This window comes from Dryobates pubescens, chromosome 1, assembly GCF_014839835.1.
Source record: "Dryobates pubescens isolate bDryPub1 chromosome 1, bDryPub1.pri, whole genome shotgun sequence".
Taxonomy (NCBI): domain Eukaryota; kingdom Metazoa; phylum Chordata; class Aves; order Piciformes; family Picidae; genus Dryobates; species Dryobates pubescens.
In genome coordinates this window covers 11,124,880-11,143,339 of record NC_071612.1, presented here as the reverse complement: position 1 = coordinate 11,143,339, position 18,460 = coordinate 11,124,880, and the positions used below count along the sequence as shown (strand labels likewise).

The 18,460-nt window shown below is 45.1% G+C and overlaps 1 protein-coding gene across 1 annotated transcript in view; it reads left to right on the top strand.

The window, feature by feature from the left end:
- RYBP (RING1 and YY1 binding protein) overlaps positions 1-18,460 on the top strand; it is a 46,646-nt gene that overhangs the window by 6,708 nt on the left and 21,478 nt on the right. The window lies entirely within an intron of this gene.

Genomic DNA, 18,460 nt, shown 5'->3' with positions numbered 1-18,460 from the left:
ATCACCGCAGGATTTCTCTTGAGTCTCAGCACCTCTGGGAAATCATTCTCAGCAGGGAGGATCCTCAGTATTGATGTGCCGCACCAAGGCAATACCCCTTTGCTAGGATTACAAATTTGGGGACCTGAAGTGCTGGAGGTGACATAGCAGGTAGTGTGGTGGCTGCTGTGACTCGCTTTGTTTGTGCCACCTTTTGTTTCTGAAGGTCCTGTTAAGGAATAATATCTGTACCTGTGGTGGTGCTTTTTCTTTAGGGGGATAAAAAGATCTTTTTGCAAAAACAAATGCAAAGTTTTTCATATGGATGAGGTGTGTTGCAGTTTTTGCAAGGAGATTACCCATTTGAGTTTAATAATCGTGGGTGGCAGGGTTTAATATCAATCTCTGATTTCTGTTGGAGATTGTATGAAGATCTGATAGATAGCTGAACACACTCAGTGCTGCAGTTTATCACTGATAACATGCAGTGTGGATATTACTCATTTTCCCCTTCCTCCATAGGCTGCTTTTTTGGGAGATGGGAATCTAAATCAAAGTATGCATGTGCGTGTAGGAGGAGAGGGCATGCAGTGTTCTTCTAGTGCTGTAAACAGACGTTGAGTCCACTGGGATGCTGGCCCCTTGCTCTCGGCAGGTCCTCTCCGGGAACTGGTAGGCAGAGGAATGCAGAGCAACTTTCTCTGCGTGCCTTTCTTGATTGCCCTGATTGTTCCATGTTCCCATCCGCTGGCTGCGGAGGGGCTGCTGCTTTTGCACGACTGCCTGATGTGCGTGTTTGCACCCTGCTTGTCTAGTGGGTGGAATCTTGCATGAACTGGAAATCGGAAAGTGTGCACTGTTGCTTGGGGTACTGGTTGAGAGGAGGGAAGTGATGGATACGAAGCGCGGTTCTCTGGGGCCAACTTTGGCTCCTGTGAGATCTTGGCTGACTGTCCTGTGCTGCATGTGAGTGTTCCCTAGCAGCTTGTAGTGCTGCAGGGCTCGCTCTGTTTTGGCTGAACTCTTAGGTCCCTGAAAGCAATGCCTGAGACTCAAGATCCATGAGGGGTGAAAGGAGTCAAGAAATGTGCTGGGGGCTGGGTGAATTGTTTTGGCTGGCTACATCCAGCTTTCGTGCTGTAGCTTGGACACCCCTGCTGTAACTCCATGCCAATTCACTGCTTGATGGTGAATCAGGCGTCAGTTGCGTTCCGGCTGCTGTGAGACCTGCTCTGTTTTAGCTTTGCTGTGCTGTACCGGGGTGCTGCTACTTTCCTTCCTGCTCATATTCAAACGAACAGACAGGTCCTTCCAGGGTGAGAAAAACAGAAGTGTGGGGCACTTCTGGGGAGTCCTGCTGGCGTGCAGGAATATGGAAGTGGGGCGAGGGATGCTGCTGGCGGAGTGCTCCTGCTTGTCTTTTATTCTGTGCATCGCTCTGTGTCTGCCTATTTTTTCTTGTGAGGAAACCCAGTGACCCGTTTTGTGGGATTTTGGGTGGCTCTGTAGGTTAGTGGGCTCCAGTCCCACAATGTAGGTCACTCACAAGGTGTGCTGGAGTTTTGTAACGCATAGCTCTGGCCCGAAATAAGATTCGTACAAACTCTCTGGCTGTGTCTTGCAGCTGTGCTTTATGTCTCTGCACTGGCCGCCTCCTTCACAAGAGGAAAAGGGAAATGTGGGCACTTCCAGAGGGAGGGTCTTACAGGAGGCTTTGTGAGTGTCTCAAGTGTGCATGTTTCAGACAGGTGAGGGGCAAAATCATTGTGAACTGCCGCTTGCTGTTTAAGAACACGTCAGAAAAACCAGACCACGAACACTGAGAAACCCATCCCTGCTACCCTAAGCTGATGTCTAGGGTTACATGATAGGACAGAATGGTGTGGAAATACCCCCATTACGTTGATGTAAGTTACTTTTGCAGCTCACACATGCTAAATGCATTGATTATCTCTTTGTACAGACAGATTTTCTTCACATCAGCCAGAGCTCCTTTCACACTTTTTTGGTATGTCTGGAGGTACGACCAAATCCTTGACATGGCTCTTCCCATAAGCCAGCAATTAATTAGGAGCTTGTTCTCTGTAACAGAGTGCTAATTGGTACATCAACAAATCCACTCCCTGTTTAACATGGGAAAGGCTGTAATTCTGACTGGCTTGAATATAGATTAGAGGGGGAGCATCACTTCTTGCTGGTGTGGGGGGTTTTATTGGACTCTGAGGTATCTGTATCTTCAAAGTCTGGTGAATCTCAACTGCTTCCTAGAAGAAGCAAAATGAGCTGGATAAAGGTGGGCATTACTTTGATAGTCTTGTATTACTGCAGTGCTGCCTGTGTTTCTCAAAGTTAAAAGCATCCCCACAACCTATCTTCTGTTAAGCAGGACTGGAAATGCATGAGAAAAAAGGGTTACAGTGATCTAAAGTATGGATTGTGAAACCGGGAGAACTGACTCTGAACCATGTGTGGTCTTATTTGAGGTGCTGACCTGGGATTGTGGAGTAACCCCCTGTGCTGCAAGGATCAAAGGACTAAACAATTTTTATCATGTTCTTTGCTGCAGAAGCCTTGTAGTAGTCAAATTGATTTTAACCTTCTGACTGATAAACATTTTGAAGCATGCATTTTATGGCAATCTGCTGAGAGCTGAAGTGTTCCATATTTAATGGACACACGGCGTCTGCTTCATGTCAGTTGCTACGTGGAGGTGCAAACTTCCAGAGACTGTGTTTACAGCTTACATGGGAATATGGACATGGCCACATGGGCAGTGGTTAGAGCACCCTCAGCAAGCTTGCCAGTGGCACAGGGCTGTGTGGTGGGGTTGAGACGCTGGAGGGAGGGGATGTCATCCAGAGGCACCTGGGCAGGCTTGAGCAGTCAACCCGTGTGAGTTCAACGAGGCCAAGTGCAAGGTCCTGCACAGGGGTTGGAGCAATCCTAAGCACGAATACAGGCTGGCCAGAGAATGGATGGAGAGCAGCTCTTCAGAGAAGGGCTTGGGGCTGTTGGTTGGTAAGAAGCACAGCATGGTCCCACAGCATGCCCATGCAGCCCAGAAAGCCAGCTGTATCCTGGGCTGCATCAAAAGCAGTGTGGTCAGCAGGTTGAGAGAGGTGATCTTGTGCCTCTACTCTGCTTGCATGAGACCCTACCTGAAGTACTCTGGGGACCCCCGGCATATGAAGGACATGGACCTGGTGCAGCAAGTCCAGAAGGCGGCCACAAAGATGATCAGAAGGCTGGAACACCTCCGCTGTGCAGACAGGATCAGAGGATTGGGATTGTTCAGCTTGGAGGAAAAAAATTTCTGTTAAGCCCTTGTGGCAGCCTTCCAGTAGCCAAAGAGGTCCTACAGGAAAGCTGGGGAGGGACTTTTTGCAAGGGCATGTAGTGACAGGACAAGGAGTAATGGCTTTAAGCTGGAGAAGTGTAAATTTAGATTAGGAGAAAGTTCTTCACTGTGAGGGTAGTGAGGCACTGAAACAGGTTGCCCAGAGAAGTTGTGGATGCCTTTTCCCTGGAAGCATTCAAGGACAGGCTGGGTGAGGCTTTGAGCAATCTGGTCTGGTGGAAGACATCCCTGCCCAAACCATTCTAGGATTCTGTCTTCAGAAATTGTAGAAACATTTTAGTATGAGAATTTACCAGATTGGTTGTCTTTAAATAAAATGGAAGCACAGCAAGTCACTCTTGGTTTCTGTTCAGGTCTAAACAAGGAATAAATGTTTAGACTTGTTTTCTCAAGCAGATTGTTGTTTGGGATTTCAGAAGTTATGATGGATTGCTTGTAACATGTAGAGGTGCTAAGTGAGACAAATTCCAAGCCCGAGATACAGCTGCCTTCTTTGGATTTATATTACTGAATAGACAGATGTGAGACTGATCATAATCTGAAATCTTTTTCCTGAACTGAATTTTTGTGCACGTAGAACTAGGTCTGGATAGTTCATGTGCAGTCATTTCCTATGGTCGAATCAAGGAGGTGGACAGAGGATGTAGAAGCACTGGAATTCGTTAGCTTCAGTGATTGCAGAATGATTTGGCTTGTAAAAGTGATGCTGGGAAGTTGGTCAGGACTCTTGCCTGATCTGTGTTGAGTGTGGGTTCCCCCCCTGTGTCCTGGTCCCAGACATGGCAGTGTTTTGAAGTTACAGGGGCAGTCCTTCACTGAATAGGAGTACTCCCCTTGACACTTTTTATTATCCAAGTGCTAAAGAAATACATGGGAGGACTTGTGTTGTCTTTCACTCCTATCTGCAGGTGTCACTGGGGATAGTATGATGATGTTAGTGTGATTTGAGCCCACATAAAAGCGACTGGAATATTCACCCCTTAGCAAACCAGCAAGTTAAATGTCCTTGAGTTGCCATTTTTTAATCTAACACTCTCTTTTAATTTAATCAAGAAATTCATCTGTGGTAGGTGTTTCATTCCTTTGTTAAGGAAAAAAAAACCCACAAAAAAAGACTAAAAGCCATCTAGATTAGCAGAAGGACATAAATCTTCCTTGTCCTTGTTGGACAAAGCATGCATCTCTGTCCGGGCTGTTGGAAATGTGTGTTTCTGCTGAAACATTTGGCTCTAATTATATGTCTTGGAGCTCTTATTCTGAAAGTGCTTTCACTGTCTTTTCAGAAGTGGTACTGAGCACTTTCTCTTCAGAGCTGAGATTTCAATAAGAGAGGCAATACATTGATGGACGATGGCCCTGTGATGGAGTCAATCAGCCAGTGCAGTCATTTGTCTCCTGGGGATACAGGGTAGAGCACATCATTAGCAGCAGAATGGGAGGCTTTTTTCCCTCTGTAATGCTAATAGGGTGAGGAAGCTCTGGCGGGTGCCTGTTTGCTGCTGATGCTCGGTTTATTACAGGTGGCTTCTGGAGTAACAAACCCATTTTCATTTGTTATCTGTAACAGCCATGGGTGTGGATCAATTTAACAAAAATATTTAATAAGCTGTAGGAAATGTTTCCAGTTCAGCATAGCATTAGCAATTCCTAGACTTGTATGAGGTAAAACTGCTTGCCATAGAAATAGTGAATTACTTTGGGGGTGTCGTGCCTGTTTTCCTGGTTTTCCACACACAAAGCTTGACTTCGTGTAGGAAGGACTGGCAGCTGCCCGATGGCAGCGTGGGATTCGAAGGACCTTGTGTCTTAATGGCAGGAGAAGTGTTGGAAGTGAAGCTGGTGGGCTGCAGAAGTGACTCTAATAGCGTCTGACGGTGCTGGGCTTTGTCAAAGCAAAAGGCAAAGCACATGGCAGTGACAGCAGGTGGCTTGTCCAAGGGAACGTCTGGGTGCTGTGGCAGCAGCAGTGAGTTAGCTTAAAGGTAGCTCGGTATATTTCAGGTGGTGGGTGTCATCCAGGTCTGATTTATAGTTTCACAATGGAATTGTAAATGCTGGCAGAAAAGAGGGTTCTGGAGAGCTGGTGCTTGTTGCTGGGTACCCACCAGTGCTGCGAGCAGGGAGGTGGCACCCAGGGCACTGCTTCATGTGGGGACGTTTTCCCGCTCCCTTTTAACTCGCTGTGAATGTGGACAGTAGAGCAGAGTAACTCACATGCATAGGTTTGCCTGTCTGCAGAGGAAATGTAGTTAAGAAGTCCCTACCACATATGGCTTAGGGGAGGTTAAGTTAATTTTTGGAAGGTGCTTTGAAATCCTGGAATGTCTCCTGAAAACTGCAGGTGAAGTCAGACTTGGAAAGTGATGCTTGGCTTCCTTTCTCTAAACTATATACTTTAAAAATAATGCTGCAAGTGCCATGAAAATGAAAAAAAGGAAAGGTTGTTCTTAAAGAATTTTCAGCATACTTGGAATTTCCAGTTTCTCATGCTTTAGGAAGCATGTTTGTGCTTTTTGATGAGCACCAAGATGGCATAATTGACGTTCGGGAATTTGTTGTTGCTCTGTCAGTTGTCTGTAAGCCATCCAAAGCTCTGGAAACAATTCAGTTGGCATTTCAGCTGTACCAATCAGAAAGTGGAACTATAGCAGAAGAGGATTTAGCTCATGCTCACTGTCACAAGTGTGTCACAGATTAATGTTGCACATCTTTTTCGAGCTGTAGATGAAGAAGGAGGAGAGATTACATACGACGACTTGTACAGATTTGCTGAACTGCACCCACGCTTTGCAGAAGACCATTTGCTGATCAGCTGGGAGCTGAGAGTGGCTTGGAGACTTCATCTCTTTCTGCTCCTAATGGTATCTGTGCTGACTTCAGCCCTGAAAATGCTGAAGATAAAAGCAGGCCTCTGTGGAAGAACCCGAGTTAACACTACAACTGTTGCAATCTTCTCCTGGTGAGAGGATTGTCCTGTCTGTTGGGGTTTTCCTAAGTCACTCCCACCTCTACAGTGAACACCAGTTTTGTGTGTGAAAGCTCTTCTACCTTAAGAGCAAGGGCAGCAAGAAAGGCAGTGATGATACAACTGCTGGAATGGCGTGGAGGGTAGACTTCACACTTTGTTTCAGCATCATGTACAGTGATGTCTTCACTCCTAAAGCACCAGAGCAGTGCCACAGCTGCGTGCTGTGTAGGTACTGAAGGCATGGGTTTCTTGCACAATGTGGATTGGCAGGGTAGGGAACACGCTTACCCATGGTGTGGGAACACAATACTTTGGCAGCAATTAAGAAACATTAATTAGAAGAACTTATTAGCGGATGTGACTCAAGTTAGTTGTAAGTTGCTTAACTTCTGAGGTCAGGAAGATCTGATGCATCTGAGATGTACATTATTAGTGTCCATGGGACCGTGGAGCTCTTTGGGTTGTTGGAAATGTGTTTCTGCTGAAACATTTGGCTCTCATTATGGACAGTCTGTAATACCAGAGCTCAAACTGTCACATTTTGCTGTTCTTTAAATGGCAGTGACAGTTTTGCAGCATCTTTACAAGCTGGGACCACTCATTTGCATTCAGAAGTTAAGACCTCTGAGGGGTTCGTTGAGGCTTCTTGGCTGCATTGGCTGGGAACATGAAAGTGTGTGCTGGCAACTGCTTGCCTTAGCAGGGAGATTGGATTAGATGAGCTCCAGAGGTCACTTCCACCCCTACCATTCTGTGATTCTGTGACTTCCCACTGCTGTGCTGGGAGTCACTGTTGTTTAACCTGCATTCAAAGAAGTGATGGTGAAACTCTATAAACAAAAGCTTCCTTGTCTTTTTGAAGAGGATGGGTTTTTTCTCTTCTTTTTTCTAATTACAAGCTAACTAATTTGACCTGGGCAGGCTGGAGAGTCGGATGGGGAGAAATTGAAGTAAATCTGACGAGGACAAGTGTAGAGTCTTGCATCTGGGAAGGAACAACCTCATTTACCAATATAGGTTGGGAGCTGACCTGTTGGAGGGCAGCTCTGGGGAAAAAGATGTGGAGGACAGAAGGGTTCCCTTGAGCCAGCAATGTGCCCTTGTGGCCAAGAAGGCCAATGGCCTTCTGGGGTGTGTTACAAGGGCTGTGGTGAGTAGGTCAAGAGAGGTTCTCCTTCCCCTCTACTCTGCCCTGGTGAGGCACATCTGGATATATTATGTCCTGTTCTGGACCCCTCAGTTCAAGAAGAACCTCAGGGAACTGCTTGAAAGAGTCCAGCCACAAAGATGAAGGCAGTGGAACATCTCTCTTTTGAGGAAAGGGTGAGGGAGCTGGGGCTTTTGAGCTTGGAGAAGAGGAGCCTGAGGGGTTACCTCATTCATGTTTATAAAGATGTGAAGGGCAGTGGCAGGAGGGTGGAGCCAGGCTCTGCTCAGTGATGTCCAGTGATGAGACAAGGGACAGTGGGTGCAAGCTGGAGCAGGGGAGGTTCCACATGAACATAAGGAAAAGCTTTTTCACTGCGGGGGTGACAAGCTGCCCAGAGGTTGTGGAGTCTCCTCCTCTGGAGATATTCAATGTCTGCCTGGATGTGTTCCTGTGTGACCTATTCTGGATGGTCTTGCTCTGGCAGTAGGGTTGGACTAGACGATCTTCTGAGGTCCCTTCTAACCCCTAACATTCTGTGATTCTGTGTAATTGATACAAAAATCAGCAAAGGACAAGGCAGTGGAACATTGTGCCCATCTGCCACCTATCTAACCTGCACAAGCATGAGTGATCACACCTTCATGTACAGCAGATGCATTTTTGAAGATGTAAGGTGAGAGGACAGCCTCCCCACTTGTGCTTGGAAGATGCACTGCCTCTGCCAGCAGCCAGGCATGCCAAGCAAGTCGTGGAAAATGGCCCATAAAAAGTACTCATCACAATTCTGTGCCAGTTCTCAGGGGTTTTCCTAATGTGCAAGGAGAATGAAGGATAACAACTAGCAGTCGTTTGCTTTGATTTCCATCTTTTTTCCCTTCTCAACTGTTGGGTTTGTGGGGGTTTTTTTGCATGGTAAGTCAGACTGACTTTCCTACTGGCACTCTGAATTCAAAGCCCTGACAAGGTACAGCTGTATACTACACTGACTTGTTTTTCCAAGGCTGTCCCAGGCATGAGTGGTGGTTTTTTACGTGAAGGCGTAGAGCGTAAGGAACAGGTTTACTTAGTCACAGCTGTGGGAATATGAGTTTAATAGCAGTTGGTCACTTCATTTCTGACTGTGCTAGCATTTGCAATTCCATCTGGGTTCGACAGGTTGTTTGATGCTTGTGGAGAATGTGACCTTTTGCTCTTTGCATTGATTTTTCTGAATCGTGTCCAGAGGCTGCAGAAGTCAGTGCAGCACTTCATTGCCAGCTGCAAGGGCTGGAGCTGGGCTCTGAGACCCCTGCATCAAGAAGAAAGGGAATAAGCTGATATGGAACTTAACATGGTTATCTCTTGTGATCTTGCTTTGTTCCAAGGCTATTTTTTTTTCCAGGGTGGTGTTTTTAATAGATAAAAAGGAATTGAGAAATGAGTTGTATTGTATAAAGCCTTAAATGGGACTCAGGGGAAGAGCTTGGTCTGTGTCCATGAAAGCAGAGGATTCCTCTGACCACTCGCAGCTCTTGGTTGTCTTGGAGCCTTTACAGTTTGAACAGGGGCTGAGACTGCCAGAAGTTGGAATCTAGGCTTTTTGGGTGTGTTTTGGGGGTATGTGGGGATTTGTTTGTGGTTGTTTTTGTGGTTTGGTTTGGCTTTGTTGTTGTGTCTGTTTCATGGTGTTTGTTTTGGTAAAGTGTCATAGATGGTCACCAAACCCTTTAAAACAAAGAAATGAAATACACAAAGTCCAACATCCCACATCTTTCAAGGCTCTAGTTCTCAGTGAGCCTCATCTTTCTGTGGCCAACTGTGTAAATTTCTTGGGTTGGATGTTAGTGTACAAATACACCTACATGCTCGCTTGGATCCAAAAGAACATTTTCCTCTTGCATGGAGTTGTATCCGTGCCTCTGCTTATAGAGCTGGCACATTCTTAGTAGGTGAGACAGGTTGGTTCTCAGTGGTTTGCTGCTTTTCCTCCCTGCTCTAGTTCAGAGTTTTTAGCATTAGCAACTTTTGAAGTAAGGTTCCTCTTGGAAGAATTTCTGACTTGAGGCAGGAAAAGTTTTCTTACCAGTCTTGAGCTGCTGGGACTATTGTGTTTCTGAAATGCTATTCATTGCTTCACAAAACTGTTACATCTTGAATCATGCATAGCCTGAAGAATGTCCTGGGGGTAGGGAGATAGAAATAATTGTTTAATTGGGCTGCTCTGCTGTGCAGCTGGTAGCAGTTTGAATATATGGAAAGGACTGATGTTATTTAGTGTTTCACTGTAACAATTCTCCAAGTCCTAAGCTGAGCATTTATCTTAGTAAAATTTCATGTGGTGTTAAGCAAGACAGGCAGATGTGTTTTGACTCAAGCTTTCAGTTTGTAAATAGAAAAGATTCAGATCTCTCAACTTTTAAAAATGTAGTAATTATGGTAACTGAAGTCCTGTGAGAGAGTCTTCCAAGGGAAGCAATTTCCTACTGGAAGGAGAGAACAATAGTTAATAACTATTTGTAAATTTCATTAGAGTTATGGGGAACTGTATCTTCAGTGGTTGTTAGCAGAGATAGCAAAAATCCAAGTAATGTATCAGCATTGTTTTAATTAAAAATATATTTGTAGTCTCCTAAAAATGCACTTTTGACATGCAGGCTTGAAATGAATGTGAAACTTGGCTTTTATACTCCAGGAAAATACGCTCTTGTGCTCAAAGCATGCAGCAAAAGCAACCCCATGAAAATCAATTAGAATAATAGAGTAGAGGCATTGCAAAATATCATTACAATAGTTAAGTAATTATCCCACTGCATGACTTAGCAAGAGGATAAATAATGCATGTGGAAGAGTGTTGGTGCTTGCAAGGAGGATTCGTGCTGCAGAGCGGATGCGAAGGGTGAAGGCTGAGCATGTGTTTGAGGAGAGGGCCTGCTGGGTACAGTAACTGATGATTGAAAGCTTTCAGTGCCTGCAGTAATGAAGATGCAAGTGGGACCCAATTTTGTGCTTTTCTTACAAGATGGCCTTTGGGAAGCAATCTTCCTTTCCTATGTTGGCACAGCTTGACTCCAGCTGCTTCTTGGAGCTGTCCAGCTGGTTGGGGGTGGGTGGATGCTCAGCTCTGGGGTGCAAGCGCAGCCATCCTTCGGTGGATTGCCTTTTGGATTTGGGGAGGAGTTATGTCACAGTCACAGAATGGTGAGGCTTGGAAGGGAGCTCTAGAGATTGAGTCCAAACTGCCTGCCAGAGCAAGATCACCCAGGGCAGACTGCACAGGGACACATCCAGGCAGGTTTTGAAAGTCTCCAGAGGAGACTCCACAGCCTCTCTGGGCAGCCTGTTCCAGAGCTCCCTCACCTTAAAGAAGTGACTCCTCGTGCTGAGGTGGAACCTTCTGTGTTCCTGTTGTTCCATAAACACAGGAGTCCAGCGTTGCTGCCTTCCCAGGGCAGCTTGCAAAGTGTGGAAAAAACCCAAGATGGTGCTACCTCACCTGTTCCACTGCTCTTAACATCTTCTGTGTGTGACTACTCTAGGTCTGGGCAGCTCCTTGTCTGTTGTTTGTTGGGCTGAGGGAGCTGCTTCGTGCATTAATCACACAATGCAAAGCTTGGAGTCCCTCCAGCAGCGTGTCCCAGCCCCTGACCCAGCTGTGAGTCTGGGCAGCAGGAATATTGGCTGGGGTTTGGTTTTTTTTCAGTGGACAGATGAGAGCTTTCATTTTTATTTTTTTTATTTATGTTTTTTTGCCTTCCTTTCAGCTCAAGCTGAATACTCCAAATCTGTCAGTTGCTGCCAAGAGGATTGTACTTTGGGATTAGTGAGCTACTGGAAGCAGTTTGAATCATTGCAGTTAAAAGCACGCTGCACAGCGGTGTAATTAATAGTTACATAACATCATCAATAAGCTTAGGAAAGCAGAATGTAACTTGGGAAGAAATTCAGCCCAGTGCAATCCCTGCACCACCTGAGGACCACTGTGCATTTAAAGGGCGGTGTGTACTCCTTTCTGGGGTGGTTACTGTCAGGGCAGGCTCGCTGCTGCTGTTGGTTCTGTCACGGCACATGTGGAAGCACTTTTTTGAGCCTTTCCCCAGCCTTTCTTCTTCTTGGATGCCTTTCTCATTAGGACCTGGTCAGATTAAGATCCCTGCTCACCTTGGGCTTGTTGGAGCTATTCTTGGCTTCTGTGATTGCCGAAATCCCTAATTGCTGTGTAATTATGGATGCTATGTGAAACAACTCTTCAGCTCCTGAGAATAATTTGAGTTTTCACTGTTGAGTTTTTGAATAGATATTTGAGGGGAGTTCTGCAATACCTTGCTGTTAACACAGGACTAGTAAACGTCTGCCAGCTCTTTACCACTTACGCTTTTAGGGAAGCTGAAATGGTTACTGAGATTTCCAAAGCAGCTTCTCTTCTGTGACAAGCTCTGACCTGTCTGGTAAAGCTGTGTATTTCAGCAAGGCAGCAGGAGAGACTGTACCTGAGCCCTTCTGTCCTGTTAAGTTTTGAACTGGAGGTGTAATCTTTCCAGTTGTTTCTATGAACTTCTGTGAATATCTTAAGAACACAGAGAGGGTAATCAAAATTCTGAGGTCTTGCTGTAATTCTGGATGAGTCTGATTAAAAAACAAAGTCATTATTGTTCTGTTGGCTGACTGGATGCTTTAATTGTCTTAAACCCTTAACTCCCAACACCTAAAAAGACTTTATCTCTTAGTTGATGTGCAGATGTGTCACTTGGAGACATGGTGGACTACTCGGTGCTCGGTTTGTGGTTGAACTCTTACGATCTTAAAGGTCTTTTCCAACCTAAATGGTTTAATGAAAAAAGGGAGAATTAATGCTGGTAAAGAATTTAGTATTTGCTTTTCTCAAAAGGTACCATATCAAACATTGGTGATTAATTAGAAGATGATTTTTCTGTCTAAAAAGAGCAGCTTTGTATTCAAATGTGATAGCTAGGCAAGTGTAAGGCTGCCTGCCCTCCTGTTTTCTATCTACACTGCTTCCCCAAGTGTCAGTTTGCTCAATAGTTGCTGCCATTGACCTTGGATAATTAAGAAAAAACTCTGCTGTTCTGAGGAGATAAATGCAGCTCAGTTGATGTTTGGAACGTGGCTGATTAGCTCAGTTGTAAAAGTGTCATTTTATGTCTGTGGTTCCTGGCAGGATGAATGCTGCCTTTGCAGAACTTGATGTCCCTCTTTTCTGCTCCATGACACCCATGTGAAGTTGGTGAAAATCTCCCAGGACTTCAAAGATCTGAAATTTACAATGGACCTCTTCAATTTTCAGTGAAAATTAATTTAATAGGGGCTTCTTTTACTTGCTGGACCACTCCCTCACTTTCAGCTTATTTCCAGTGCAAATGCAAGGCTGCAGTTGTGCACAGGGTGGAGGTTTGCTATTTCTAGCCAGTGTGATGGTCAGAGGAGGAGTTGGTGCTTGTGAACTTCCCTCTTCCAGAACAGGGTTGGTGTCAGTGTTGCTGTTGAGGGGCTGCAGTGCACTTGGGATACCATTCTGTGCTGGGGGCTGAGGGAAGACAAGAGAAACACCAGAGAAGGGGAAAGGCTGAATCAGAAAAGCAACAAAAAAGTAAGAAGAGAAGCAAATTTCTTTTCAAGCCAGTGACAGTTATTTGTCAAAAACTGAAGGTAGGGGACTGGTGGCATTAGGGGCTGCTTGCCAAATCCCTTGCTCTTTTATTCTTTTTCTGTGCTGCCACTTGGGCTTCACTTCTTTGATTTCTGTGTTACTTGGACCATTGGTGACTTATGCTTGTGTGAGGGCTCTTGTGGTTTTTAAGCATCACTAAGTTGCATAGTATTTTGGTGGGCTTTTTTTCTCAGGTTAGTACTGCTCTAGCAATGGAGCTGCACAGACTACTCTGGGCTGAAGGTGGCCAAAAAGTGAAAGGGTGTTTCTTGGTGTGGTTTAAAAAAATTGCTATTATTTAATCCAATCATTTTGGGACCAGAAGCTGTTCAAATCAAAGCACAGCTTTACAAGTGTATCTGCACCCATGCTGGGTTTTGTTTTAAAGCTGGTGTCAAGCTTTTTACATTCTGGAGAGATATTACTGAGGTGGCAAATTGGGTGTTTTGCCAGGTTGTCCTTTGTTAACACACAATGGGGCACTGTTCCTGGTGGGATCTTTGGGTGCTGAGGCAGTATCAATAATTATCAGGCAGATTTGGGATGGCATGCTGCTTTTACAGACTCTTTTTGCTTTTGAAGCCAAATCTGCAGCATTGAAAATCTTCAGGACTTTGTAATCTTTCCCTCTGCAAGGGTATTATTTATTTGGGAAATTGCATAATACTTGTTATGCAAGCAGTCTCTTTTCAGCCACTGTGTAAAGTGTATTACAGAGAGAAGTGCAATTGTTTTATATATTTATTTTTTTTTAACTTTTATTTTAAACTCAGGCAGCAAGTGGCACAAAATAAATCCCACAACTGAGATAGAATAGAATAGAATAAACCAGGTTGGAAGACACCTTCGAGATCATCATGTCCAACCTATCATCCAACACCACCCAATCAAGTAAACCATGCAACCAAGCATCCTGTCAAGCCTCGCCCTGAACACCCCCAGCGACGGCGACCCCACCACCTCCTCAGGCAGCCCATTCCAGTGGGCAATCACTCTCTCTGTGTAAAACTTCCTCCTAACCTCCAGCCTAAACCTCCCCTGAAGCAGCCTGAGACTGTGTCCTCTTGTTCTGGTACTGGTTGCCTGGGAGAAGAGATCAACCTCCGCCTCACTACAACCTCCCTTCAGGTAGTTGTAGAGAGCAATAAGGTCACCCCTGAGTCTCCTCCTCTCCAGACTAAGCAACCCCAGCTCCCTCAATCTCTCCTCATAGGGCTTGTGCTCCAAGCCCCTCACCAACCTTGTTGCCCTTTTCTGGACATGCTCCAGCAAGTCAACATCCTTCCTAAACTGAGGGGCCCAGATGTTTTAATGAAGAGAGGTTTTATTGAAGGCTTTATTCTGGTACCACAGAGGTAAGGCCAGAACCGAAAGCAGCTCTGGCAAATGTTCACACCTGTTTCCCTAAAGAAATTCAATTCCCACAATGCATCCGATGCTGAGAAACGGTGATTGAGTGGACAGGCTGTGCTGTAGATAAAATCAGCATAGGTCTATTAAATTGAAATACATTTTCCCTGGAATATTTCTAGTAAACAACATCTTGCAGGAAATCTCTCCATACCTTACTTTACAATGTCTCCTGTAAGGATTTACTGCTTGTGCCAAGTCCTAGGTCCTTTTCCACATGTCTGTTCCTGTCCTCAAGTAACTCACTTTGTAGGCTTCTCTCCTTTTCCTCCGCAGGCTGCTGCGTGGTCTTGTTTTTGAGATTCCCTGAGAATCTCGTTTTAAAAAAGCAGGAGTTGATACAGTGGAGCCTTGCTGGGGTTGTGGGAGGACGCTGGAGCCCTCGTCCTCTTCTCACCTTCTGTGCATGCAGCAGGACTGGTGAGGCTCGATCTCTACTGTGTTAAAATACAGTGTGGCTGCTTCCCAGCTTTGGGAGCCTTGCAGGTTTTACATTCAGATTTTAGCTGCGTGCCTTGGATATATCTGTTCAGTTGAGAAAGGGCTGTTTCATGGAACTCAGGAGAGTTACTCACTTGAACAAAAGAGACTTAAAATGAAGCTGTTAATTGTCACAGCCAGTGACTTTTTCCTGTGCATTGCTGCCAACTGAGAGTCTTTTAAACTTGCATGCGAGGTATGAGATGACTTGTGGCCTCTTATCTGCACCTCCCCGAGTAAGGGAAGCAGTCATTCAATTATGCTCTGTAATTAGTGTACTTCAGTGGGCAGGCAGGTGTTAGTTATTCATGGGCTGTTTCACTGGCTCTTACTTTTCCAGGAGTGTTTGCCTGCAGCTCTTCTGCCATGGGTTCAGGTCCCGGGTATTGGGGATGATCCTGACCCACCTTTACTCCTTGTAACAGGTGGGCTGCTCTTGCAAGATGCGAAAAGGAGTTTAGATGAGTATGAAAACCAGTCCAGCTGATGTAAAAATGTCTTACCCAGGTTGAAAGAATTTGAGAGGTGCCGTGACTCCAATGGTGTATGAATATTTAGGATAACTTGCCCAGTTTTGCATGGTAGCCCTGAAAGCAGGCTTGCAAGTCTGAAGATCAGGTTTAGACTGGTGATGGTTTAGGCTAAGCTTTACATCCTCCTTTAGAAATTGTTGAACTTAGAGCCATCACAGCCCCAGTACTGCTGTTGCTGCTGCTTTCTGTAAAATGCATTTATAGGTGTTGCAGCATCCAAAAGGTTTACTCATCACTGAGTGCTTGTAACCCAGGCCAAGTTGTTTGTGCCTCTGTGGAGGGTGTGCCCTTACAGGGTAGAAATAGTTTAACTGCACAGAAAACTTTGCTTCACTCCTCTGTAAAATTCTGAAAGGAACCTTGAGACTCCTTTTTCTTCTGTGAGTGGACCAGGAGGGGGAAAAAATGCCCCAAAGTTCTTGCTGATTGGGGGAAAAAAAAAAGAGAAAGGAAATATGAAACAGGATTTTGTTGCTGGAACCTGTCCTGTAAAAGTGGTAGATGATTGTGTCTGTGAAGCTGCTCTGGTGGTTTTATTTGGTTTTGAGGCAGTGAAGAAACAACTTATGAAAGGTTTGGGTCCTGGTTTCCCAGTGGGTACCGTGTGTGGGCATGCTTCGTCTGCTGCTTATTAACAGGCCAGCTTCATGAGAGCTGATGATTCAGGGTTCTTTTGATAAGCTTATTTTCAGGCATTTTCTGTCACTACGTGTCAGTCTCCGAAATGGTAGCCTTTAGGTTTAAATGAGAAACACCTTCTCTTGGTGGCTTCTTTTAGCGGATACTTTGATGTGAATCTGTTTTGGTGGAATTCCTGTTCTGGCTGCTCCTGTAAAGACCTTTACTCAAGAAGAACAAAGGGGGCTGTTGTGATGAAAAAGCACTGTTAAGGCTGAAGGTGTAACCACCCTGTGAATGGAGGAGTGGCTGTAGAAAATTCCTGACTATTAAGAGGACTGTAGACCTAGATTTACAGCTTAGTGCAAGCACAACTTCCCAAAGGCAGCAGTAGATCAAGGCTTGAGCTGTCAAAATTGTGGCTTTCCTTGGAAATCCCTGGAGAAGAGCTCTATCATGGATGTCAAAATGAGCATACTCGCTTGCAAAGGATGTTCAGTATCCAGGCTTCCTGCTACAGATGTCTGGTTCATGTTGTTACTCGTCCTTCATCCTCCAATCCTGCAGAACTTGGTCCTTCATGTGCCTAACATAGAAGTCATTCACTTGAAGATAGTGGAATTGATATCACTGAGGTTAAACTTTAGTGTAGGATGAAACAGCATTGAAGCGTAATTGTCTGTAAGCAGAGCAGTCTGTCAGTTCCCAAGCACTTGGTGACCATGCCAGGCATCTCCAAGAGAGGTGTTCAGCCTCCAGGGAAGGAGCAGAGAGACTTTTAAGTTGTGTGAGTAGCATTTAAGCTACATTGAGCTTAGACCGTGTAACTCAATGGCTTTTCTCTCTTCACCTCTATACCTTCTTTAAGCTTAATATGACACTGGAATACCAGTGGGATTTTTTTTTTCCAAGCAATCTCTGCGGTGATTTGCTGCCTTTCTTTTACTAAAGACTTGAAGCTTCTTCCAAGTTCAGAAGGACACAGCTACCTGTGTTTCAAAGAGCAGCATGGAGTGGCTGTCTGGGTCGAAGACTGCTTCTTGGTTTTGGATAAAGCCACTTGCCCTGCACTGCCCTGGCTGCCCCTGGGAGAGGAAAGAAGCTGAATAAACAGGGAAACTGTGAAATAAACAGAAACAAAACCAAACCTAGCCCTTGCCTCGGGGCGTGGGCTTGAGTTAGTGAAGCAGCTGTTTCAAAATTAGACTTTCTTTTGTTAAAAGGAGGCACATAAAAGCTTTTCTGCTTTTGTTTTTGTGCCATCATGATAATTTCCATGCATTTCTCTGTTACTTGATTGCTCTCAGTTTCTTCTGAGGAAACTTACTTGAAAAATGAGCAGTTGTGTAATTGCAGCATTGAGATGGTTGCTTCAAGCTTTCCTGCCTTGCTTACCATCAAGTTGTCTGGCAGAAGCAACTTGTCAGGTAGTGAACGCAAACCTACTTGTTTTTCTGAGTTGCCACTCAGTCTTCAAAGATGTTAAATAGATTTTTGGGGTTCCAGGTCAAGCTGCAAATAGTTGTGGTGGGGCTTCAGTTTTGTGACCTTCCTTACTGGTGTTCACAGTGAGCACCAGAGCTGCTGCTGCACTGATGTCAACCCGTCTGGCTTTTCGTGTGCGTTGAGAGCTGGTGATGGGGATAAGTGGGTTTGAAGAGCTGGTGGCAGGAGCAGGCAGAGCTGTCTCTCATGTGGGTAGCGTGGACAGATGGGGAAGTCTTGTGTTGGTTTAGAATCCTGGCACTTGCTGCTGCAACTGACCTCAGAGATTACGAAAAGAGAAAACGATGAGCAAGTATTTTCTGGTTTTTGTTTGGGTTTGTGTTTTTTTATGTGGATAATTTGTATGTGTGGAACTGCTCACAAAGCTACGGGAACTCCTAAAGCTTTGGCTCTCTTCACTCCCCAGCCTTGGTGCAGAGCAAGGGTACAAGCCACTTAGGAAGTGGTTGCTCAACCCAGTCCACACCGTTTTCCGCAGTGCCTTTGAGTAAAAACAAGGTTCTGTTTTTAGCTTGCTTTAACTTGGAAATTCTGGAGATAAGCAATTAGCTGCACAAATCCAGGAAGAAATTAAGAGGAGGAAGCAACAGAACATAGTAGAATCTCACTGAGTCATTTCTGTAAATCTCTAGAAGTATTTTCTCTCATCTGATCACCAGTGTGGTGTAGTCCTGGGGCTCAGACAAGCCTTTGTTTTCTTCTGCTGTCCTCATCCTCAAGCAAGCAACTCACTGTCAATTTCCCCACAGTTAAATGGAAATAAACCTAACCAAGGGGTGTCTGGATAAATACACCTGAGACTGAGGTGTCTGGA